General features: G+C 39.8%; 1 protein-coding gene across 49 annotated transcripts in view; it reads right to left on the bottom strand.

The window, feature by feature from the left end:
* Window positions 1–26,230, bottom strand: part of NRCAM (neuronal cell adhesion molecule) — a 363,078-nt gene that overhangs the window by 188,038 nt on the left and 148,810 nt on the right. For 14 of the 49 annotated variants that reach the window (XM_060687082.2, XM_060687084.2, XM_060687089.2 and 11 more), the window contains exon 2: window positions 17,100–17,168. The exons of 10 other annotated variants lie outside the window; for them this stretch is intronic. The gene's annotated coding sequence lies outside the window, so the exon portion shown is untranslated. Of the gene's footprint in view, window positions 1–17,099; window positions 17,169–23,491; window positions 24,202–26,230 lie in introns of those variants that run through there. 25 more of the 49 variants (XM_087873229.1, XM_087873220.1, XM_087873231.1 and 22 more) reach the window with 5 other exon arrangements.

The following is a 26,230-nucleotide window of genomic DNA, read 5'->3' as shown; positions in this document are numbered from 1 at the left end:
ACCACGCCCATAACCAGGCCGCAGCGGGAAAGGGGAAAATGGATACAGACCAGGGGGAGGCAGGCCAGTCACCCAACTTTGCCAAACCCCCAGTCTCCATAAGGTCTTCTAATCCCCTTTAAGTCCCCGGTCTTCAGGGGTCTTCAGGAGTCAGCAACCGGTCAGACTGCGTTCTTCCCTTCCTCCCCTCCACAGTAAATAACCGACCCTGGTAGAAAAGTCTAAAGTCGGTCTGAAAACAGCCAGGGTAGCGCCGTTCTACCCAGCACCGCCCCAGCTGCCGTCATTTCATCCCCAGCCACCGCAGCCGCCGCTCCAACCATCGCCGCCGCTGCTGACAGCCGGGAGCCATTTCGGGGTGCTTTTCCCGGGGGGGAGTGTCCAGCGACGCTCCAATGAGCTGCTGTCTCCCCACACCCCTCCCTGCTCCGGCCGCCACTGGGGGGGGCGCCAAGGCAAACCGGCGGCGCCCCGACCTTGCTCCAGCCTCCCGTTCGCTGCCATAACCTCGCAGCATTTTTCGGCTTCAGCCGGCCACGCCGATCGTTTGGGGGAGCTCAAGAGCTCGCAACAGGCCGCCCACACATTCCTCTTGCTGGGCCGGGGCCAACAGCTGATATTCGGCCCCCCTGAGAGTCCTCAACAGGCATCGGAGCTTCACCTACGAGCCGCCATCTTCGCGCATGCTCAGAAGAATAGTTATACTTCTTTCCTGGGAAACTGCTGTTCCACTGTAGTCCACCACTGAGCTCCTCCTCCATGGGCATTATCTATCACAACCAATAACCAATTTTCAAAAGGCACTAATACAACTACTACTACAACGTGGCACAATTTCCCCCAACCTGCAGCGCAACAAATTATGATTCAGCCAACCCTTCCACATTACCATGAGAGAGCTCAAGAGAGAAGTTTGGAGAGGGTCAGGATCAATTCCAGACATTCACTGTTTAATATGAAATCTTTATGGTGGCAATGGAAATTCCCACCAACTTTACCAAAGTGACTTTTCTGCTGAATTTGCTAAAGGAAGAAGCTGCCAAGTGAGCAATGCAGTTCATTGAGGGGAACAAACTGATGCTAGACAATGATCAGAACTTCACATATAAATTCAAAGGACACTTCTGGGAACCCATACAGAAAATCACAGTTTAGAGGTTGGGAAGCTGGCAATGTAGGGAGGACTATCTTAGCACAAATAGTCTAGTTTCAAAAGGGGCTGGGTGAAGACCTAAGAGACAAGCTGGTGAGGCATGGTACTGCCAAATCTCTGAAAGAGCTGTACCAATGTTGTGTAATAATAGATGCCCCTAGAAGAGTTAAGACGGGAAGAAAAGGGTAAGGAAAAAGAACCTATAGCCTATGTTCCCTCATACCATCCTGCCCAATAGTCTTCTCAGAATCTAGTGTGGAAGAACCCATGCAAATCAGAGCAGCTAAGAGATTCAGTAGAGAAGCAAAGAAGGGATCGAGGACTGTGATTTTACTACAGGGCCTCTGGACACATAACAAAGGAATTCCCAGTAAAAGCGCTAATGTTGGACACAGTAATTAGATGCAGAACTTGTAAATCAACAGAGCATGCAGCCCACAAGTAACCAGCTTACTTTGAAGCAGCATAATAAGGAAATTTTTCTGGGCCCCCTCTCAGGAGTTCCAAAAGGAGGATTTTCACCATGTGATAAATGCTCAGGTGACTGCAGGCAAACATACTGAATTATCCTGTTAGTGTTACTTTAGACTTCAGGCAGAAGGTTGAACTTTCTGCTCTTGCAGACTTGGGAGCAACCACTAATTTCATAGATAAAGAAACAGTATAGAAAATAAAGTTGCCTATTCAAGCTTTGGAAAAACTAAAAATTGTCAGGATGATTGACAGATAGTCACTAAGAGTATCACCAACAATAGACCGCATCTTCTCTTCCCGGGCACAGAAAAGCGTGGCACAGAACTTCACAGAACTTTTTCACTTCAGTCAGCCCTCAGTAACTTCGTCATATGAAGATAAAATGTTAGAAGAAAATGCAGGACCGCTTCGTTGTTTTGCTGGACAGTACAATGCAGCAAGTTTAATCAAGAAATAAGTCTCATTAGCGCAAGCTATACTTGGGGAGAAGTCACAAACTTCTCATATTTAGGAAGCAACCTGGGTATGGCAAAGTTCCTGGAATAATATTGGTCAGTGAGGATGTATCTTGCCTCCCAATTTGCCTAATTCCTTGCTTCAAAATGTTTCTGGAACTGACCTTGGTTTGCTTCTAAATTTCTCATTCATTTGTTCTTTTCAATGCTGTTTTTCAGGGAATACCCTGACTTTGGACCAAACGTATGCTGTAGCTTGATAGATTTGATGTGACAATAACACAATAACAAGCGGCTTTTTTTAAAGCCAAAGGAAAAGGTATGAGAAGCAAAGAGAAATACCAAGCTCATTATATATCAGCAACTCCATGTAAGAAAGATGGTGGGACTAAGAATACAAATAATTTCAATTTTCAATTTCAAACTGAGCCTGCATTTATAACCTGGGACACTGAATAGGATAAAAAAAAAAAGTTGGGGGACCAAGGATGAGTATAGTATAGTATAGTTTATTGAATAGCCCAAAGGCCTTTTCAAACAAAACAGAAAAGAAAAAGGGAAAAAAATAAAACAGTTACAAAAATAGCAATCTAAAAATATATGATAGATGACATTAAAATTTTACAATATCAAATTTCAATAGCTAAGTTGCCAAGACTAGATAACCCAAATAGGATAGCTCCTCTCTAACTGAGCTCATCTTCCTTACAATCGATAAATTTTTTTTGATATAACTGGCTCGTATTGCTGTCATTCTTTTAAGGTATCGAGTGATCGCTCTTACCAGGGGAGGAGAGTCAGCCCTCAATAGAAATGCTAATTTTTGGCTTATATTCCAGTGGGGAAATTTATTTATAATTGGGGACAGATATTGTTTTCTTACTTCTTGATAGAGACTACATTCGAATATTATATGCGCCGTGTCCTCCACGACGTTTACCCCACATATGCATATTCTTTTGTCATACGGGATTTTCCGATAACGGCCGAATCTAACGTTGGTATCTAGAAGTTCAAATCTAAAAATAACTGTCTCTCCACTGATGGCATTTCTAAATGTAAATACTTTTCCAGAGTGAAAGTTGTTTTAACTGCTGTCAGCAGTTTAAGGGAATGATTAGTTGAAAGGGTTGCCATGTCCATTTGCCCATGTATATCTTTAATCCGTTGTTTAACTTGGTTCAGTGTGTCACACAACGGGAACCCTACACCATATCGGTTCAACATTTCTGACAGCCGGATTAGCCAGGAATACCTTTGAGGATTTGAAATCTGCTGTTCCTCTAGACATATTTTAGGGAGTCTGCTGGCATCCATCTGGGTCATTTTTAGCCAGTAGGCTACCACCCTAGTGATTGTATAGGTGTACAGTGAGAAATGTCCCAATTCAGCTCTGACGGCTGCAGCTGAAGTGGAATTGTTTACCCCAAGCATCCTCCTTAACAAATTATTTTGAGTTCTCTCTAATATGGGGGCCTCTGTAAGACTCCAAATTTCAGCACCATAGAGCATGATCGGAACAAGTTTAGCCTGAAAGACTTTACAAAGAGGTAAAATGGAGGTTGGTTGGATTCGTTTACTTAATTTGGATACAAGGCTTGCTCCTGCTCTGACCTTTTGAGCAAGGTATTGATGGTGCGGAGTCCAACCTCCTGCACTGGAAAAAACAATTCCAAGATAAGTATATTGGGTAACTTGCTCAATTTTTGTGTCATTAATCTGCCAATTGTGCTTTTTATTCTTATTGCCAAAGACTAAAACTTTTGATTTAGCTACATTTATAGTCAAGTGGTTTGCAGTACAGTAACATGTGAGCTTGTCAAAAAGTCTCCTCATTCCTATTTGGGTTCTAGAAAACAACACTAAGTCATCAGCATACATTAATACGTTAATAAATCTAGAGCCTATTTGGGGGCTGTGCGTCAGAAGATCATCCAGCTGCACTGGGATATCATTTATATAAAGATTAAAAAGAGTAGGGCCCAGCAGGCAGCCCTGCCTCACTCCTCTAGTTGTCGGTATGCTGTTTGTTGAGGCCCCATTTGCTGCATATCTGACTCTAATTGCCATATTAGTATAGAGAATCCTGATCAACAAAATAAGTCTGGGGTCCATCCCCATAACTTGTTGTTTCCTCCACAAGTGGTTCCTATCTATAGAATCAAAAGCAGCAGTAAGGTCAATAAAGGCGGTATACAGCTTTTTCCCCTGGGTCTTGTATTTATTAATTAAGTGGGAAAGGACAAAACAATTGCCTATGGTAGACCTACCTGATCTAAAACCTGCCTGCTCATTTGCCAGAATTTCCTTATCCAAGCACCAGTCCTCTATTTTATTTAGGAGATGTTTCATATACATTTTTGAAATTATATTAAGAAGACTGATGGGTCGGTAGTTGGATGGGGCAGCTCTGTCACCTTTCTTAAAAATTGGAAAAACTATAGCTAACCTCCACCCTTCAGGGATTATCCCTACTTTATCGATATAAGTAAACAGTGCTACCAGCACCGGTACCCAAAAGTCAATGTTGGACCTAAAGAGTTCAGGAGGCAACAAGTCCTCTCCAGGGGCCTTCCCGGCCTTTAAGGATTGAATTATATGCTTAACTTCGGTAGGGGTAACTGGTGTCCATTCCGGACATTTCCTTAATTCTTGCTGGAGGATATCCAATTGCAAGACATTTGTTGTATTGTTACCATCAAATAAAGCAAGATAGTGCTTCTCCCATTTTACTGGTGATATATCAGTGTCCATAAATGGGGAACGTTGTTTTAATATACCAGCTATCTTATGCCAAAAGATCGTAGGGAATTGGGATTTCACTGCCATTTCTACCTCTTTCCACATCTTGGTGTTATAGCTACTTTTCTTGTTTTTCAGTAGGGATTTGTATGCTCTCCTGAGTTGAACCATATTTGAATAATCACCATCCTGTCTGGATCGGTTAACTTTTTTTTATTGAAAAAGTTTTTCAAATACAAATTTTTCCCCCTTTCCCCCCCTCCTCCCTAACCCCCCCTCACCCTCCCCTCACCCTGTGGCTTCTACAAAATAAAACCCAAATTCATAACAGATTATATAATACTTTACCATCCCTTAGCTCCACCCCCCATACGCTGACCCTTTCTTTCTAATAATATTATTATATCCCCCTTATACTATACATTTCAAAATAACATTCAACTGTAACATTATATAATAACTCCTAATTTAGCATAATAATATTATTATATCCCCCAGTTTAGCAATTTCTATTCATAATCTACCCTTTTCCTCCTCCCCCATACATATATCTCTTAATTCAAATCTTTTATATATATTAGTATAACATTTCAAAGCAACCTTCAACTATAAAACTATATAATAAATCCTAATTTGACATTTATTCAACTCATAGTCTGCCCATTTCCTCCACCCCCATACATATATCTCTTAACTCAAATCTTTTACATGTATTCATATCTAAACATAATATCCCTTTTCTTAAACTAAACAATCAATAAGCTAACCTGTCTCCACCCACTTTCCTACAGGACTACCATACATAATATTTTTTAATATCTTTAGTCTTCTGCCCACACCACTAAGAAATATTCCCTTATATAAATAAAATCCTCAAATGACTTTAAGCTTGTAATCCATATGATATCTTCTGTAATGTCTTTCAGCTGGATTGTTAACTCCATCACCCATGTTAGGGTAACATCACATCCTAATTCCAACAGTATGTTCGGTATCTTCAATTACCATCTGCCCCCATCAATAGTAGATGTCTTCATATATAAAAAAACCACCCGAGTGACTTTATATTTGTATTCCATATAGTATCTATTGTAATGTCTTTCATCTAAATTGTTAATTCCAACCACCGTAATAGGGTAACAACCAGATCTTCTGCATGCCCCAATCCCATAACTCTCTTGCCTTGTAGCTCAGCATAAACGTAATACATTTATCAAAGAATCCAAAATAGATAGTTCCAATCCATTCAGTTTAAGGCCATTTTCACATCCCAAAAGTACAGCACTGCAGAGGTCTGTCACTCTCCTCAAGATAATATAAACCAATACTTTGCCTCAGCTATATTTTCATGTATTCAATCATCTCTTAGATAACTGGCATTACACTGTTGTTTAGTCTAAAAGTTTTTATTTTTGTAGGACCTGCTTCTTCTTTTCTTGACTTTTTGTGGGTTAGATCTCCATCCTGGTTTCCTTTCTATAAGTTGTATATCAACTGTTTGGTTTCCATGCTGATCTATAACTTTATCTTGTTGGTTTTGCTTTTGTGGCTTAAATCTCCATTCTGGTTTCTTTTCTATGAGTTGTATATCAACTGATTGATTTCCATGCTGGTCTGTAACTTGATAAGTCATCACATTAGAATCCAAAGCCGCCTCTCTTGTATTTGTAAATAGTCCAGCTGAGACCTCTGAAGGAGAATCCAGAAGCGGTTCATCTCCAAAGGCCTCTGTAACTTGTTGTTTTTCCATTACTTCCACCTCCATCTGCTTATCCTGAATTTCTATCTCTTGTTGATTTTGCTTTTCTTTATTCCACTCATGTATTATACATGGAGATGTTGAACCCATTTTGAGAATCTTATAGTAAAATTCTTCCGCTTTTTCAACAGTATTTAGTTGATATCTTTCTCCTTGATATCTCAAGGAGATATACCAACTGGAGCATCCCACCTGAATGAGATGTTTTGTTTCTTTAGCTCAGTCACCAAAAATCCAAATTTCTTTCTGTCTTTTAACATCTTGGGTGGCAACTCTTTATATAGCCAGATCTTTCTTCCATTCAGTTGTAGAGTAGAATTAAACGATTTTTGCACAATATCATTTCTTATTCCTTTATCTGTAAAGTAAATCACCACATCTCTAGGCAATTGCCTTTGCTTTGCAATCCAAGAATTTACTCTATAGGCCTTGTCAATCTTACAAGATACCTCCTCAGGATGAATCTTTAAAATCCCAGCCAGAACTTCAGCAGATATTTTTCTTAAATCATCTCTATTATTTTCCTGTAAGCCTCTCATTCTAACCGCAAATTCCGTGAGCCTGTATTGCATCATTGTAACTTCTTTTTCAATCCCTTGTTTTATATTTTCTGCATTGTAAGTCTCGTGATCAGCTTCCTTTTTAGACTTTACTTCTGAGCTATTATCTTGAATATTTATCAAATCATTTTCAATTCTTTGTATTTTATTATCCAAATTATAAATCTTATCATCAACTTCCTCCATTTTAGTCTCTAATAACTTGATATTTTTATCCATCTTTATAACTATTTCTGAAAAAGCATTAGTCACTGTTACAATCTTTCGTTGCAAATTATCATATTTTAGTTGTATCAATTCTTTAATTTCCTGCCTAAATTTTTCAAGATTCTGGTTCACAATCGTGTCATGTCTTGCCATCTCCTCCAGAACAAATTCTTTTAGGTTAAAGCCATTCTTCTGAGTCTGCAAGTTCGAAACTTGTTCACATAGTTTGTAAATGGGGGAACCCCCCCCCCCGCTGCTTGTTTGTCTGGCTTTGTTAATTTTGACGCCATCCTGCCACACAGACAAACTCTTTTTAAAGAAAGAAGACTTCTCTCCAAACAAAGTCAATATCAAATCTCCAAGAGGAAAGAAACATAAAATAGAAATTTTTCTTCTCAATTCTAGCCAGCGCTGTTTATTCTGCTACTTTGTAGCTTGTTAAACTATTCAGACGGAAGGACTTTCGCTTTCGGCTTTCTTCTTCTCAAGCCTCAGCGGTCGCCATTTTAAACTTTTTTTTCCCTTCACTTTTAAGATCGCTTATAAATCATTAAAAATACTTGTGATTTAGGGTCCCAAGTCCAGATCTCATCCTCTTTAATTAAACAATCTGTTGATTTTCATTGAAAGGCTTGGTCTCGTCGCCTGGCTCTGCAAAAAGCAGAGTTCTCCCGAAGCCCGGAGCAGCGGCAAAGAAAATAGGAAGCCTCATCCTGCTTCGTCCCCAAGAGTAAAACAAAAACTCTGGGGACTTCGCAGAGGGCTCTACCTGCCCTCGCCTGCTCTATCTCACATTTCCTTATGGAAATTGAGTTTTTCGAGCCGCCTTTCAGCTGTAAAGGCGGCTCTTTACAGGCGACGGGGCTGGCGGTCCCAAGGGACCGTCTGACAGCGACGGAAGCCAAACCAGAAGCCAGGATTGGTTAACTTTTTTAACTGCGGCTCTTAGATTTGACCTCAAGTTATGGCAATCATCATCAAACCACTTTCTAGAGATCCCATCTACTTTTCTATCGTTCTGGATCATTAAGTTCCTAAGAGTAGAAGTTAGCTCTGTATAAGCTGGCATTGGGGTGTTGTCTCCGGGCTTAGATTGGGAGATTTCCCTTGCTAGGTGTCTGGCTTCGTCTGAGCCCAAATAAGTGGTGACAGATTTGACATCAAGTCTGTGCCAATATAACCTTTTATAGTTATAAACCCGGGTGTTTGCTAAGGTGTCAATTTCCTCTCTTGAATGAGGCCTAACTTCCGAAGAGAGTGAAACCAGAGCCGTGATGGGAAAGTGGTCACTTTCCTCTCTAAATATAGCTCTTACTTCTGAAAAATGGTGTACTAAACTAGAGGAAGTGCAGATATAATCGATAGAGGTTGAGGTTTTGTTGGACGAGAAAGTATAGGGATATATATACCCATCACTCGAGCCACTAAGTACTTGCATATCATTCATAAACAGCAGGGAAATTAACCTCTGGGCATATTTATTGGTCCTCTTGTCCATTGAGGACCAAGTGAACTCATTATAAAAGTATCCAGTTGGTACCAGGCCTCGGTTAGCATAGCTCTTCATTGAGGGACCTAGTCTTGCATTAGTATCTCCAGCTAATATAATTTTTGCTTGGGGAAAGCGTCCCTTTAAGGTAGCTAATACTGAATCTAATTCATCCCACAAATCCCTTCCTAGAAGGTGGAATGAAAATGGAGCGATATATACATTAATTAAGATTAAGTCCATCCCCCTGAACGTACATCTAATAGGCAGAATATATTGGAATTGAGGGTCTAAAGAAATTTCTTCACCCTTCCATCCCGTATCCCTTTTGACCAACGTAGTTAAGCCCCCAATTGCCCTCCCTCTTAAATTGACTTTGCCTGCCGGTTTATGCCATGAGGCAAAACCCGGTAAGCTGATCTGTGGATCATTAGTAGTCAGCCAGGTTTCTTGAAGGAGGATGAGATGATGTGTTGAAATCAATTTTATAAAATCCATCCGGTTTGCAATGCCTTTCCAGCCTGCTATATTCCAGGACAGGAGGGAAAGGCTAGGGATATAAGATACCCTAGTTGTTGGCCATTTGTTGTCTAGTCAGTCACCCCGAGGCACTACTCCTTGTGTCTCTTCCTCCACCCTTCTGGTGGAGGGGTCCGGAATTACTACCACCGCCTACTCTGGAGTGTCAAAGGAGTTAAAAGTGGCCTCTGTTTGTTGCGGAAGTGCCTCCTCCGTTCTTAAGGAAGATGAAACAGGTGAGGGCAGTTGCACTGTTGGGGGAGGGTGAACTTCTGCCGCTATGTTCATGGTCTTTGTTTCTTTGAAAAGACTTTTGCCTTCCCTTCTATCCTGCTGGACGGACTTAACGACTTTAGGCCTTGTCTGCACATGCTTTCCCCGTTCTTCCGACTTGGATAGCCTTCTCGTTGAACTACAGGCTTCTGCTAGCGAAGATCTTAATAAATCAAATTCAATTAACATCGACCTTTGCTTCTTTGGAGACAAGGAGACAAATTCGCTGATTATAACATCCTCTGGTTTGTCGGTGCTTGCCTTCATATGTGGGACCTCCCTGGTCTGGCCTGCCTCCATAGTTTCTCCGGATTCTGGAGGAAAGACCCTGGAGGTAGCAGAGTGGTTCCTAGGTACCATTTTTGATGTTTGGTTAATTCCTTGTAAAAGCGGTTTAATAGGCCCACTCGAGAAGACTCTTGTAGGAATGACTTCAAATCTGAGCAGGGATCCTTTTCTTTTCATTACAGCGTTCGGTATAGTATTGCTGTCAAAATGCAGTATTAGTCGAACACAATTGCTATGCTGGGGAAGTTTTTCATATCTGAGTAGATCTATTAATAAAGGATCAGATTTCAATAGCTGTGCAAGTGAGAGGGTTATCCTTTCCTTTGAAGTCCATCATCCTCTATTGCATGGGATTTTCCTTATCCTTAAAGCGATTTGTTTCTTTAACAACCTTCTTCCTTGATTGCACTACTTGCAATGCTTTGTTGTTTGGGTTGAGGTCTTACACCCTCCCACTCTCTCCGCGCGTCAGGACGGTGTGCAATCTCATCCTCCTTAGCTGCAGAGTGAGGGCCATTTAAGAATTGGAAGATCCTCTCGATGTCTCTTTTGATCGATGTCAGTAAGTCATATATTGAATCTACTGTGTGCGCAGTTAACATACTCTGAGTACAGACCATCTCTCTGAGGTCTGAATATGTCGGAACTTCTTTTAAGCAGCTAGAGAGGGGATAGAGCTTGAAAAATCACCCATTCTAGCAGGCGAGTTTGAATCTGAAATCCGGGAAGAAAACTCCCCTTCTGTATCTCCCTCTCCCAATGATACAGTCGACAGAGACAAAGTTCGAAGTTCAGATTGGGGTTCTGGATTACACCTCTCCATAAAGTCATCCAATTTAAGCTGTTTAAGAGGCTTGGAGTAATTAAGTTCTGTCATAGATTTTGGGGAGAGAGAGCAAGCTCTCTGCCTCTTACTTTTCTTTCCCATTCTAGTAGATAGTTGATCCAGTATCTCCCAGCGAAATTAAATATCGCAATAATTTATCCTCCCTCAGCAATCGTAGTTAAGGTAGGCCTTAATGATGGTCTCAGCCGAGGCACCACAGAGGTAAAAACCAATCTCCTTTCCAAACAACAGCTTGTCTTTTACTCCTACTTCTTTGCTATCATCTATTTTCAGAAATGTTTAAATTGTTTAAATTATTTCACAGGGAAATATGTGGGGGAAGGAGACTAAAAAGCTGATAAGGTTTCATTAAAGGCAGGCCTACCGGGAGCATCTGCAGCCAGTTCCTTACTGTACTCGTTCCAAAAACAAACAGCTCAAAATCCCCTCTGAAGTTAGGGGCCTCCAGTGAGGTTTGTCAACAAGTCCGGTAATCCGAATTTCAGGCCTTGCAAGGAGGAGTCACAGGAGTAGCCTAGGCCAGGAATGCAGGTTGTAGTGTTGTTAAAATATGTCTAAAACAAACAGTAGCCACACTATATGTGCTTTGTAAGAGTCCGGTATAGATTAAAAATAGATTAAAAGTGAGTTAAAAATATAAAAATACTTTAAAACGTTAAAAAGAAAAACCTAATTTGCTTTTGGGAGAGCTCCTTACAGCCGTTCTCCCTGGTCAGAGTTAGGAGCTGCTGCCTTTCCCGACCAAGGATGAAGATTGATACAGATAATACTACAGACATCAGATACTTCTGATTAATTAGCATGATAGATAAGTGTTTAGATTTTATTTATTTTAAAACTTAATATTGGAGCAGATCTACCTAGTGTTAAGGGTGGTTTGGAATCAATGGTCAGTAGCAATAATAGATTCCTTTATCTGCTCTGAGTATGCAATCCAAACTACTTTAAATTGCCACATTCTTTTGAAGTGCAGTAACATTGGCTATATAAAAAATGGCCTAGAATAGAAGCCAAACAAAGGCTTTTAAGAGCTTGGCTTCAGAATTGAGTACAAGAAGCAATGATTTATTAGTGTGAAATGCCTGCTCCCAAAGTGAACCTCAAGCTTCCAGGTGCTAATGGCGTATAATTCTGACAATAAATGTCAAGACTCAATCTGAAGGCCCTTGCCTGAACAAAAGAGACACAGAGTGTTCCTCTGTTGCAAGGAGACTATTCACACAATCAGTGCATTTTTAAAGACTGATCTTGAAGCCATAGACTTAAAAGAATTCTTCAACAATACCCACAAAAAGATTCAAATTGCTGTAGTGGCAGTAAAAGAAATTAATGTATTTCATGTAATTCTCAGTGTGGGAATGTGAAGTAGAGAGTATGTCCCACAAAAACTCATCTTTTGAATATGTTTGATGCACATGAACACAAAGAACAATGAATTTTGTAACTAACTTAATTTTACAGAACTGCATAAATAAAGATACAACATAAAAATACAACATTTGAAAACAACTCAGCTGAGCTGGTAATTCATGTGATGAGAATATTATCACAAATCAATATTCAAGACTTTTTTTTTCTTGCCACTTCAGCTCTCTAAGAAGTAAGATGACTATCTGAACTATACTGACAAAGCAAATAGTTCCTTTCCAACTCAAGAGCCAATCTTCTAGTTATCACATGTGATGAAAAGGTAGTGTAATTTGCCTTGGAATGTATAAAATCTTAAACTCGTTGTCATTAGTCTCTTATAAATGCTTGTTTATGAAACAAGAAGTAACAAGAAATTCAGACCCCTTGTCCAAGTTTACTATATATAAAAAAATTAAAGTATAGATCTATCCAGATATTTGGCCTTGCTTTATAAATTATTTGTAGATAATAATAATAATAATAATAATAATAATAATAATAATAATAATAATAATAATAATAATTTTATTTCTATACCGCCCTTCTCCCGAAGGACTCAGGGCGGTGTACAGCCAATTTAAAAACACAAGACACAACAATAATTAAAAATTAAAATAATTAAATAGATTTGGCCGATTTAAAACCCCAAAAATTAAAATACCCCAATTTAAAATTATTATATTGACAGCCCTGCCTGGCGGAACAACAGGGTCTTCAGTGCGCAGCGAAACACCCGGAGGTCGGAGATCTTATGTATTTCCGGGGGCAGTTCATTCCACAGGGCTGGGGCTCCCACAGAGAAGGCCCTCCCCCTGGGTGTCACCAGCCGACATAACTTGGCTGATGGCACCCTGAGGAGACCCTCTCTGTGGGAACGGACTGGTCGGTGGGAGGCTATTGGTGGCAGAAGACAGTCTCGGAGGTACCCGGGTCCTGTGCCATGGAGCGCTTTAAAGGTGGTAACCAACACCTTGAATCGCACCCGGAAGACCACTGGGACCCAGTGCAGCTCGCGCAGGAGGGGTGTCACGCGGGCACAACGAGGTGCGCCCATAACCACCCGCGCGGCCGCATTCTGGACCAGCTGGAGCCTCCGAGTGCTCTTCAAGGGGAGCCCCATGTAGAGAGCATTACAATAGTCCAGCCGGGAGGTGACAAGGGCATGAGTGACTGTGCGCAAGGCGTCCCGGTCCAGAAAGGGCTGCAACTGGCGGATCAGGCGAACCTGATAAAAGGCCCCCCTGGCCACGGCCGTCATATGCTCTTCTAAAGACAGCCGTGCATCCAGGAGGACACCCAGATTGCGAGCCCTCTCTGTGGGGGGCAAAGATTCACCCCCAATAGTCAGCGATGGCACCTGCTGACTATATCGGGACGCCGGCAGCCACAGCCACTCGGTCTTGGATGGGTTGAGTCTGAGCCTGTTCCTCCCCATCCCGACCCGCATGGCCTCCAGGCAGCAAGACATCACATCAAGGGCATCGTTGGGGTGGTCTGGGGTGGAGATGTACAGCTGAGTATCATCAGCGTACAGGTGACACTTCACCCCAAAACCACGGATGATCTCACCCAGCGGCTTCACATAAATGTTGAACAGAAGAGGCGAGAGGACCGACCCTTGTGGCACTCCCCATGCGAGATGCCTCGAGGTCGACCTCTGCCCCCCTGCCAACACGAACTGCGAGCGGCCGGAGAGGAAGGAACAGAACCACCGCAAAACGGTGCCCCCTACTCCTAACCCTCTCAACCGCTGCAGCATGATACCATGGTCAATGGTATCAAAAGCCGCTGAGAGATCTAATAGGACTAGGACAGAGGAGCAACCCCTGTCCCGGGCCCTCCAGAGATCATCCACCAACGCGACCAATGCCGTTTCTGTGCTGTGCCCCTGCCTGAAGCCTGACTGGTACGGGTCTAGATAGATAGCTTCATCCAGGTGCCTGGGCAGTTGTCGTGCCACCACACTCTCAACAACCTTCGCCACAAAACGAAGGTTGGAGACCGGACGGTAGTTAACTAATTCAGCCGGGTCCAGGGAAGGCTTCTTGAGGAGGGGCCTCACCACCGCCTCTTTCAAGGTGGCGGGAAAGGCACCCTCACTCAGAGAAGTAGTTATAATCCCCTGGAGCCAGCCTCGTGTAACCTCCCAGGAAGCCAGTACCAACCAGGAGGGACACGGATCCAATAAACATGTGGCCGCACTAATCCTACCCAGAACCCTGTCCACATCCTCGGGAGCCACAGGATCAAACTCCTCCCAGATAATATTCTCAAGAACTACCCTCGTCTCCTCCCCCGGACTCACCCAGTCGGAGTCCAAGCCTTCCCGAATCCGAGCGACTTTATTGTGCAGGAATTGCACAAAATCCTCAGCTCGACCCTGCAAGGGATCCTCCCGCACTCCCCCCCGAAGAAGGGAGTGGGTCACCCTAAACAGGGCGGCTGGGCAGTTCTCTGCAGATGCGATAAGAGCGGAAAAATGGTTAGATTTCGCCGCTTTTATCGCCACTAGGTAGGTCTTGATATAAGACCTCACCTGTGTCCGGTCGGAATCAGAATGACTAGTCCTCCAAATGCTCTCTAGGCGTCTTTTCCGATGCTTCATCTCTCTCAGCTCCTCAGAGAACCAAGGAGCCAATTGAGATCGGCATTGGGTCAGAGGCCGCAAAGGCACGACACGATCCAAAGCTCCGGCGGCCGCACTCTCCCAGGCGGCCACCAGCTCTTCAGTCGAGTCGTGTGTCAGAGTCTCAGGAAACAGCCCAAGCTCCGTCAGGAACCTTTCTGGATCCATCAGGCGCCTGGGACGGAACCATTTAGTCGGTTCCGTCTCCCTGCGGCAGGGGGAAGCGGTAGGAAAGTCCAAGTGAAGGAGCGAATGATCTGTCCATGACAAGGGTTTAATGTCTAAGTCCCCTCTACCAAGATCATTCAACCACTGACCAGAGATGAAAATCAAGTCCAGAGTGTGTCCTCCTATGTGAGTGGGGCCTTGAACTAACTGGGTCAGGTCCATGGCCGTCATGGAAGCCATGAACTCCCGAGCCGGCTATCTGAGGAACAGTGGTCTCCCTCGGACAAAGACTCTCCCTAATAATCACCGCCACTCCCCCACCCCTCCCCTGGGCCCTTGGCTGATGAAATGCACGAAAACCTGGTGGGCACATTTCAACGAGGGGGACCCCCCCCTCTTGGCCCAACCAGGTCTCCGTAATACCTGCCAGGTCCGCATGTGTGTATGAGTGTGTACACACATTGTGTACACATATGTGTGTGTGTGTGTGTATGAACATTTACAGATCAGAATTACCTCCTACACTTAAGTACACAAGAAGAACCTTTGTTCACAAATACAGAATGTGTGGATGTGGGAGACTTTCACAACCATCTTCAAATATTCCTTGAACATTTGGAGGAGATATTCAAATTTCTTGTAACTTCTGTATGTTTTAATAGCTTTGAGGGCCACTAAAATAAGATGCTGTTGGGGCACTTCTACTCTATATGAATGTTCATGTCATATCTCTTACAATGTAGTCACAAACCAAAGAGCAATATGAGAAAATCAGTTTTCATACTCCTCCTAATAGGAAAATGCAAATTCCTAACAACAGTAAAGATTCTTTGTTCTTTGAAAGGTAGAGACAATGAGCTAAATGCAACTACAAGTGAATCTATTCGATAACTTTGGAATGATATAGGAAATATCCTCTGTAAATTTTTAGTCTGGAAAAGATTCATTATAAGGGAGTGTCTCTCAGATCGTAAATACTAAATTACTTGCAGATTAACACAGCACCCTAAATTGTGCTTAAGAAGCAAGGGGTAACTAACTGCTGATCTTTCAACATGGCCTCATGTAATTCCTGTGTTACACAATAGTTAGCAACCCAAATAGCACATTCATACCAGGGTAGTCTCATGTGGCAGATACTGCAGTAGTTAAAAGTTAAGGGGTAAATAACTCTTGACGCTAACAAAGTGCTATGGGATGTGTTTAATATATTTTAAAAAGTTTATTTTATTTAAAAGTATTTATCTTCATAACTTGCTTAATATCTGCTCTTTTTCCATTTACCACAGTGTTATTTTATATTATTTTGAGGCAAATTTCAAGAAGAATGGCATATCTTAACTGCATATTTTGAATAATTTTATTATCTTGTTTAACTAATCTGCATAAAGAATTTGTCTGCCAGACCCTAGAGATCAACAAAAACAGTAACCACACTAATGTTGATAATGGATTTGAAGCTGAATCACACTGTTTACAAGAGTGATCATACTAAGAAGCCAGATCAGACAATTTCTTATATTTCTCTCTCCTTTTTCATTATAGACTTTTTCTGACAAAAGTTTCCTCTGCTCTTATATAATAGAATTACACAGATACTATGATAACATGAAGAAAACCATATTTCCTTTATCTATGAGACAGGGGTGGGTTTCACTTACCTTTACTACTGGTTGGCGTGCGTCTCCTGTCTGCGCATGTGCAGAACCTTCTGCCCATGTGCAGATCATATTTAATGATGTCCGGGCAGGTGGGCAGAGCCTCCCGCCGCCACTGCTACTGGTTCACCTGAACCGGAGTGAACCGCTGGCAACCCACCATTGCTATGAGACAATAATGCTATTCTGAATGACTCTTCTATTCTGCTGCACAAATATTTCCAAATCACAAATACAGTAATTGAATAAGCAGCTGATAATTTTATAATAATATGAAGGTCAATACTAACTTACATACACACAGGGATGCTAATCTCATTGTAAGTTCAAGTTCAGAATTTTACTAGTAGTGATTTCAGATATCATCTATGTCATCAAATCTGTAATTTTTCAATTCACTGTATTTCATTTATAAATTATCCCCCAGTAACTATCCACACTTGTGATAAAATTAAAATACTACAGGTGTACCTTTCTTTAAGCTCTTACATTAAGGAATTTATCCTCTATTTTGTATTGGTTTTCAAGAAGCAACTGGATCTGAAAGAAAATAATAATATGAAGAGTTACAATGCTTTTCCCACTCTTAATGTTTATGTTCTTAAAACATTTAAGACTATACGATTTATTTGCATTAAAACTTACTATTCAGAATTAAAACTCCCAGGATCAGGCATGAAGATACACATGCTGGAGTAAATTATCAAAATAACTCACTCTTATAATATTCAATATGGCTTGTTGGTCATGGTTTAATATGCTGTATAAGTCCACCCTTATAGCCTAATAGTTATTCTGCTGTATGTAATCAGCCAGTTGTGGTTTACTGAATAAAATATAATTAAGTTAGTCTTAGTAGGTGGAAGCATCTGGCTGATATCTAGGTGCAATAGATATGCAGGATGGGAAACTTCAACAGAATACCAAAATTAGAGTACTGAAAACTGAAAACTTTCCAGAGGAAGATAAGGACAACTATTTATACTATATTGACACGAAAACTACACAGAAAAAGAACTATGTTCTCTTGGCTTTGGTGCTTCCCTGATTATGATATACCTGTCCCAGTTAGCAAAACTATTCCTAATGCAATATTTTCAACAGATTACTGTAAAGCTCTACTTAATTATTATTATACTGGGAGTATTTAGCACATGATAACTGATAGGATAAATTCTGTTACTGCCAGCATTACTCAAATGACATCCCCCTAAAGGCCTTCATAGTAACAGTATGGATAACTATGAGAACAAGTACTTTACATACTACAGGTAGTCCTTAACTTACAACAGTTCATTTAGTGACCTTTCAAAGTTACAAAAGCACTGAAAAAAGTGACTTATGACAATTTTCACACTTATGACTGTTGCACCATCCCCATGGTTATGTGATCAAAATTTGGATGCTTGGCAATTGACTCAAATTTATGATGACTGCAGTGTCCCAGGGTCACATGATCAAGTTTTACAACCTTCTGACAAGAAAATCAATGGGGAAGCCAGTTACACTTAATAATCTTGTCACTAACTTAACAACAGCAGTGATTCACTTAACAACATTGGCAAGAAAGGTTGTAAAATGTGGCAACATTCACTTAACAAATGTCTCAGTTAGCAACAGAAATTTTGGGTCAGTTGTGGTTCTAAGACGAGGACTATCTGTATTTTCCATGATCATGTATCTTCTCATGTGACATCAATAGACATAATAGTATCTGCATATACTTTACTGCCATAGTTGTTTCCAGGTTTTATTCACATTAAATAATATGCTTTTTTCTCTTGAAAGCATTCATACTGAATGTGTAATTGATTTTATCTGGATGATACTGGTAAGGTACTGGTACTGGTAAGGCTCATGTATTCAGCAATGAATTCAATAAAATCTGAATCAACATTTTAGCCAATAATTTTCTATGGTAGTTTAGCTATTTTAATCTATGGAATGAATGAAATTAAGGAAAGCAGCAGAATGGTAAAAAAAAACCACACGTAGTCCTTGTTTTATAACCATTCTTTTGGTGAAAAGATACTTATGACCAGTTCTCATACTTACAACCCTACAGTCACATGATCATGATTTGGGTGGTTGGTAACATTCACCCCTTTATGATGATTATTGCAGCATCCCGCAATCGTGATCATTATTGGTGATCTTCCTAGCCAGTTTCCAACAAGCAAAGTCCATTGGGAAGCTGGAGTGGAAAGTCACAAGTCATGTGACTTCTCACTTAATGGTGATTTCTCACTTAACTGTAGTGATAATTCTGGTAACAAAGATCACAAAATTGAGTGCAGTCATATGATGCTTCACTTAATGACAAATTTTCTGGCCCTACTCAGTTGTAAATTAAGGACTACTTGTATATAATGTATAATGAACTAAAATATCCATAGCAAACAGCCAATATAGTTTATATTAAGGGAGATACTATGTTGGTTCTCTATTTTATTTACTGGAGATATTTAGCTAAGTAATTAAACTGAAAAATGGAAAAGCTTCAGGAAATTATTGTATTATGACTGAAATGCCAAAAGCTGGTGGTCACAATTTACACAAGATACTAGCAAAACTATACTCATAATGCCTCAGAAAAGAAAAAAACCTGATGCATGGAAAAATGCTGAAGTGATTCTTATATACAAGAAAGGGGCCAAGATTATTTAAAGAACTATTACCCAATAAGCCTTCTTTCAGTCATCCACAAGGATTTCACCAAGATAATAGCAAAAAGAATATTGAGAATATTAAATGATGCACACCCAAAGGAGCAAGCAAGGTTCAGAAGTGGCCACAGCACAATGAATCACATCCACGTTGTTCAGCAAGTCATTGAAAGGCACAACAAGTACATCATGCCTCTGTGCATGGCTTTCATTGACTATGAAAAGGCATTTGACTCAGTATTCCAGAATAATTAATGCATTGCTCAACCAAGGCATAGACACTGCTTACATAACTTACTACAATCAATATATGAAAAAACAATGGTGACAATTTGCCTTATCTTAAAGTGGAAATCAACATAGAATGAGGTGTACGACAAGGCGATAATAATATTACCTATCTTTTTCTCAGCCTGCCTTGAAAAAGTATTTCACAAAGTAGACTGGGCAAAAGATGGAATAAAAATCAATGGCACCTATTTAAATCACTTAAGATTTGTAGATGATGTTATTTTCTAAACAGGAGAACCATTTAGCTTTAAAAACCTGAAAAAGAGCTAGGTTATGTTTAATAAATTTACTAAAGAAAGAAAAAAATTATATCTAGAGAAGAACTAGATATAGTAGACCACTATATATACCTTGGCCAATGGATCTCAATGGAAGATGATACAATAAAGAAAAGTTGTGATAAATATGGTTGGCAGGCATTTGGCGCAAGCTAAATGTAATTTTCAAGAACAACTCCCCCCTGGCCTCCCGGGTGGTTACACGAGGCTGGCTCCAGGGGATTATTAATGCTTCTTTGAGTGAGGGTTTCTTCCCTCCCTCTCTGAAAGAGGCAGTGGTGAAGCCCCTCCTCAAGAAGCCCTCCCTGGACCCGGCTGTATTAGCAAACTATTGTCCAGTCTCCAACCTTTGCTTTGTTGCGAAGGTTGTTGAGAGTGTGGTGGCACGACAACTTCCCCAATACCTTGATGAAGCTGTCTATCTAGATCCGTTCCAGTTGGGCTTCAGGCCAGGGTACAGCACAGAAACAGCATTGGTCGCATTGGTTGATGATCTCTGGAGGGCTCGGGACAGGGGCTGCTCCTCTGTCCTGGTCTTATTAGACCTCTCAGTGGCTTTTGATACCATCGACCATGGTATCATGCTGCGACGATTGGAGGTTGGGAGTGGGGGCCACCGTGTTGCGGTGGTTCTCCTCCTTCCTCTCCGACCGTACGCAGTTTGTGTTGGCAGGGGACAGAGGTCAATCTCGAGGCACCGCAAGGGTCAGTCCTCTCGCCCCTTCTGTTCAACATTTATGTGAAGCCGCTGGGTGAGATCATCCGTGGTTTCGGGGTGAAGTTCCACCAGTACGCTGATGACACCCAGCTGTACATCTCTACCCCGGACCAGCCCAATGATGCCCTTGACGTGATGTCCCGGTGCCTGGAGGCCGTGCAGATCTGGATAGGGAGAAACAAGCTCAGACTCAACTCTTCCAAGACCGAGTGGCTGTGGTTCCCGGGGTCCCGGTATAGTCAGCTGGTTCCATCGCTGACTATTGGGGGCAAGATCTTGGCCCCCTCAGAGAGGGTTCGCAACTTGGGTGTTCTCCTGGATGCACGGCTGTCTTTGGAAGATCATATGATGGCCGTGGCCAGGGGAGCTTTTTATCAGGTTCGCCTGATACTCCATACTTTCTGGACTAGGATGCACTGCGCATTGTCACTCATGCCCTCATCACGTCCCGTCTGGACTACTGTAACACTCTCTACATGGGCTTCCCTTGAAGAGCACTTGGAGGCTCCAACTGGTCCAGAATGCGGCTGCGTGGGTGATTATGGGGGCGACATGGCACACCCATGTAACACCTCTCCTGCGCAAGCTGCACTGGCTCCCGGTGGTCTTCTGGGTGCAATTCAAGGTGTTGGTTACCACCTTTAAAGCGCTCCATGGCTTAGGACCAGGGTATATACGAGATCGCCTTCTGCCACCGATAGCCTCTCACCAGCCAATATGCTCCCACAGAGAGGGGCTCCCTCAGGGTGCCGTCGGCCAAACAATGTCGACTGGCGACACCCAGGGGGAGAGCCTTCTCTGTGGGGGCATCAGCCCTCTGGAATAAGCTGCCCCTAGAGGTTCATATGATCCCTGACCTGCGTACCTTTCGCTGCACCCTGAAGACTCTTTTATTCCAACAAGCCGGACTGGCCTAATAGGAATTTTAAATTGGGTGTCTGTTAGCTTTTAATTTTGTGGGCCAAATTTTTATATATTTGTTTTTAAATTGTTTTTAAATTTTGTAAGTGTATATGTGTTTTAAGATGGCTGTACACCGCCCTGAGTCCTTTGGGAGAAGGGCGATATAGAAGTGTAATAAAATCTAAAATCTAAATCTAAACCTATGCCTAAAGAGAAAATTTTTCAATCAGTATTTGCTATCTGCTCTAACATATGCCAGTGAAACATGGACACTAACGTCACAATAGATACAAAAGCTATGAGTATCGCAAAGAGCCGTGGAAAGATATATGTTTGGAATTACAAGACAAGATAGAAAGACCTGCACATGGATTAGAGAACAAATGAAGGTATATGATATCATCAAGACAGTAAAAGAATTGAAATGGAAATGAACTGGTCACATAGCAAGAAGAACTGATGGCAGCTGGACCAAGGCAGTCACAGAATGGTTCCTACTTGATAAAAAACGTCCACGAAACAGACCTAAAACAAGATGAATCAATTATATCAGCAAGTATTGCAGGCCCAACTGGCAAAAGAAAGCTCAAGATCATATAGGTTGGAAACATGCGGAAGAGGCCTTCATCCTGCAGTGGATAGACAATGGCTAAAATGATGGTGATGATGATGAATTAAACTCTAACCACAAAATGTCAAAACCTGTATATTTTAACTGAATGTTGTTACATGCTCATAGGAACAAAGCTATAAGTCTGTCGACTAAAAATTTGTGAACATGTATGTCTTTCAGAAACTAATGTTGGAACAATATTTATCATAAGCCTAAAAATAAATAACCTACTCCTGATATTATCTTCATGATCAATCTGAGAATGCTATTTATTTAAAAAAAGCAGCATGTTTAGAGTATGCAAGAAAACTACATTTAGTTGTTGCCTAACTTAAAATTATAGCTAAATATTTTAGGAGTAGATAATATAAGAGCATCTTTATGTTTGAAACTGAAACCAAATCAACTGAAGTAATCAACAAAGATAAATACATAATTTTAGTCATAATATTCTAAAATTCAACATCTTTTTTGAAAAGTCAAAGAACAGATACATCTTACTGAGCGTTAGTTTCCCTAATCATACAGTAAATTAAAATAAAAAAAACTTTTATTTTATTTTGGCTTGCATAAGCAAAGATGTGTGTAAGAAATCTATAGTGTGTATTTGATAGAAGTATACCTGTTCAATCTCACTAGTTCTAAAACACCAATGGGAACTCTGCTAGCCTTATATATTTGCAGCCTAAAAAAATGGTTCCCTGTTCCACCTGCCAAGTTCTGTGGAAATCTCTTCCATTTGAATTAAAAATGCTTCACTATATACTAAGATTTCAATTGCTCTAATGTTATAAATGCATGCTCTGGCACTTTGTGCATTTGTTTGGGTTAAAAAGAGCATAAAACTCTCATAGTATTGCACTTTGTTATTTATTACTGTTATTTTTTTTAATATATAGCAAAGTGATGCAATATACTGCCTTTTTAAATTGAGGTTTTAGTAAGAAAAGCAAAAAGGAATTGTTTTATTTCTTGTATATACTATTGCTTCATTTCTTAAATCAGATAAAACAGCATATCTTTCCAGATGCATAATATTTTTAAACAAACTTACAACAGAATAAAATGGTTACTTGCCTAAAATCTTTGCACGTGCACACACACACACACACACACACACACGCACACACACACGAGATAGGGACAACAATCAAAATTGCAATATTTCCTCATCTCTTCCTTTTCAGTTACAGTCAACATCAGAGAACAATATACAACATTTTGCATAAAAAAACAACAGAAAACTTACAAATAAGTTTTGTGGCCATACATTATTACTGTTAAGGTTTATTAAAATAGAAGGTTCTTATAAGCAAATCTGAAAAAATAGTAAATGTATTGCAGTCAATTGATTTATTTTCACATTTTTGCAAATTCTGCATCAGCAGACTTACCAAGGTTGATGAGCTGGAAGAAAATCAGCACAAACTAATAAGCAGAATATCAGACTGCAGTTGCAGTTGATGTCTTCAAAAGAATTCATATCCATATAGTTATAAGAATTACTGTGCTTTTCCTTTGTCTCTCATATTTTAACATAACATTAAAAGATGGGATGATTTTTTTTCATTCTAATTTTGCTGAGAAAGCTCCGTGCTTCTGAAACCAATTGCTGCTAGTCTGCATTAGGAAGTTGTACAAAACAGGCTGTTTTTAAATGGTCAACTGCATCCTCTCTGGACCTCCCAAGTTTCACTGTGATCAGCAAGAGCTCTATAGCAATAAAATGGGGGTTAAATGTTTCCCTGTATTTAAAAGCAAGAAAATCTGCTGAGCTGTCTCCAAAACTAGATCTGTTTAATTTTAACTTGTTACAAAAACTATTATCTATATAACTATGAAATATATAAATATGAAGTTAGTTAACTCTAAAAGTTCCCCTCTGATTTTTTTTACTTCTGTTTTAAAAAAAACTTAAAGAACTGTTTTATTTTGACCTAGCTAATTATTGTAGTATTTGACAATTAGCCACAAACTTCATTCTGATAAAAAAAAAAATGATGGGAAATCTAGAAATAATCTGTTTAGAGACAAAGGAGCCTTTTAGCACAGGAAAATGAAAATGCTCTGAAGTCAGAATGAGTAAGAAAAAATGACCACATTTAAATACAAAGTTGATGCCCCAGTTTTATAATTTTTGCTTTTTTTTTTTTTGCTTTTGAAGCCATTGCCTTGACACATTTGGTCAAGAACAATGATGCCTTTCAAACTTCCCTCCATGGAAAAATATGACATCTATAAAAACAATGTAACTTTGCTGTCACAGAACAGAATGTGAATTCTAGAAAAATCAACTCAAAAAAAATGTTTCCATTACATTTGGCATGCTCAAATTGTTCCTTTCAAGCCCACTTCATATTCTGAATCTTCACAAAAGCTCATTCACTATGTTACCCTATATTAACACAATCTACTTCAAAGTGTATTTATTGTTTGGAAAGCTAACAATAAGCACAGGCAGATGATTTTACACAGGAAATATCTTTAATCTGCTTTGTTAACTATGGCCATTGTAGATATTAGTAAAGTTGGGTTTCAGTTAATAAATAATGGCAACATCAAACATACTTCAAATATTTATATGTTCAGTTTGGGGTTTGTTTGTTTGCTTTTTTCCTAAATATAATAGGACTTTTTTTTAAAAAATAGCAACATTTGATAGCACCTGCCAATATGATGCTGAATTATATATGTATTTTTAATTAATTATGAAGCACCTCAATATTAAGCACCTCAGTATCATTAGGCTCACTGGATAAAATTGTGTACCTAATTCTTCTGAAATTAATAGGCATTTAATTTTTATAAATAAAATTACTTGCCCCAATTAACACATTATTTCTTCTTTGAATCCAGATTTCTAGTAATTAATTTTATCTTTTTTACATTTGATAGTATCTAGAATATAAATAAACTCAACTGCATGATTAAAAATCAGCTTTTTATAGAAAATGTCTAAATGGTTGCTTGGAATAATGATACTTCTCCCATTCTTTAAACATGAATAGGAGGAGGCCAGAACTGATTTTGTAGCTTGATTGACCAAGTCTAATCATAATTATTTCTGCACACTGCTTCACTACAACAGTGCCTCCATTAAAGACCAAATGCTTTTGAAACCCTCCCCTTTTCACCTCTACTTGTGACCCACTATTTTTCAAACAGAAACCACTCAAAATTTTCAAAAGGAGATGGTGTATCTCAAAATCTATACTAAACTGATTTGATTTCTAGATTTATTAGTATCTATAACTAAATCTGCTACTACACATTAGGATTAAGTTGTCAGTCGTTTTTATACTTTGAACTATTTTTACTCCAAGTTAACTTATTTGAATTAATTGGATTTCCACTTGAAGATTTGTTATGTACTTTTAAAAGAAATCAATTTATCTATTATATTTAGTTCAAACTAAATCTCACAGTTCCAAATGAGGTACTGTATGTTTCTAAAAAAAAGAGTGTATTGGGTTGGAACCCAACATATAACAACTTTTTCAATTTGTTAAAAGGTAATTGATCAAATAAGAATCAAATAGCATCAATTAACAAGAGTTTTTAAAACTTGGCTATTGGCTACACAACCAAAGATCAAATTAAACTTGGATTTTTTTATATTAGATTATTTCCCAGCAGCATTATTCAATCAAGGAGCACTGAGAATGAATACAACTTTGGATTCAGTAGAACCAGTTACAAAAACCACAGACCCACATTAAGGAAAAAAAAATGCTAAGGCCTCAGTTTCTATCCAGAATAACTTTTGTTAGCATGGTCTAAAATAGCAGCAGATTTGCATCCTCATCCTGTTAAAATTGGACAAAAGTAGTTCTTCTACAGGCTTAAATAAATATATACTAGTTTCACTGAATTTTGTACAACAGCATAACTAATTTTATTATTTATTTATTTATTTATTTATTTATTTATTTATTTATTTATTATTTAATTATTTATTTATTTATTTATTTATTTACCACCCTTCTCCTGAAGGACTCAGGGCGGTGAACAGTCAGAATAACATACATATAATGTGAAATAAAAATAATTTCAAATAATTAAACCGATTTGGCTCATCAATTAAGATCCTCAGTGCAGAATTTAGATAAACTGAAAATTTATGCCAGTCCGGC

Source organism: Pantherophis guttatus, chromosome 7, assembly GCF_059756535.1.
Source record: "Pantherophis guttatus breed Tessera chromosome 7, ASM5975653v1, whole genome shotgun sequence".
In the NCBI taxonomy this organism is placed as follows: domain Eukaryota; kingdom Metazoa; phylum Chordata; class Lepidosauria; order Squamata; family Colubridae; genus Pantherophis; species Pantherophis guttatus.
This window is presented reverse-complemented; position numbering and strand designations above follow the sequence as displayed.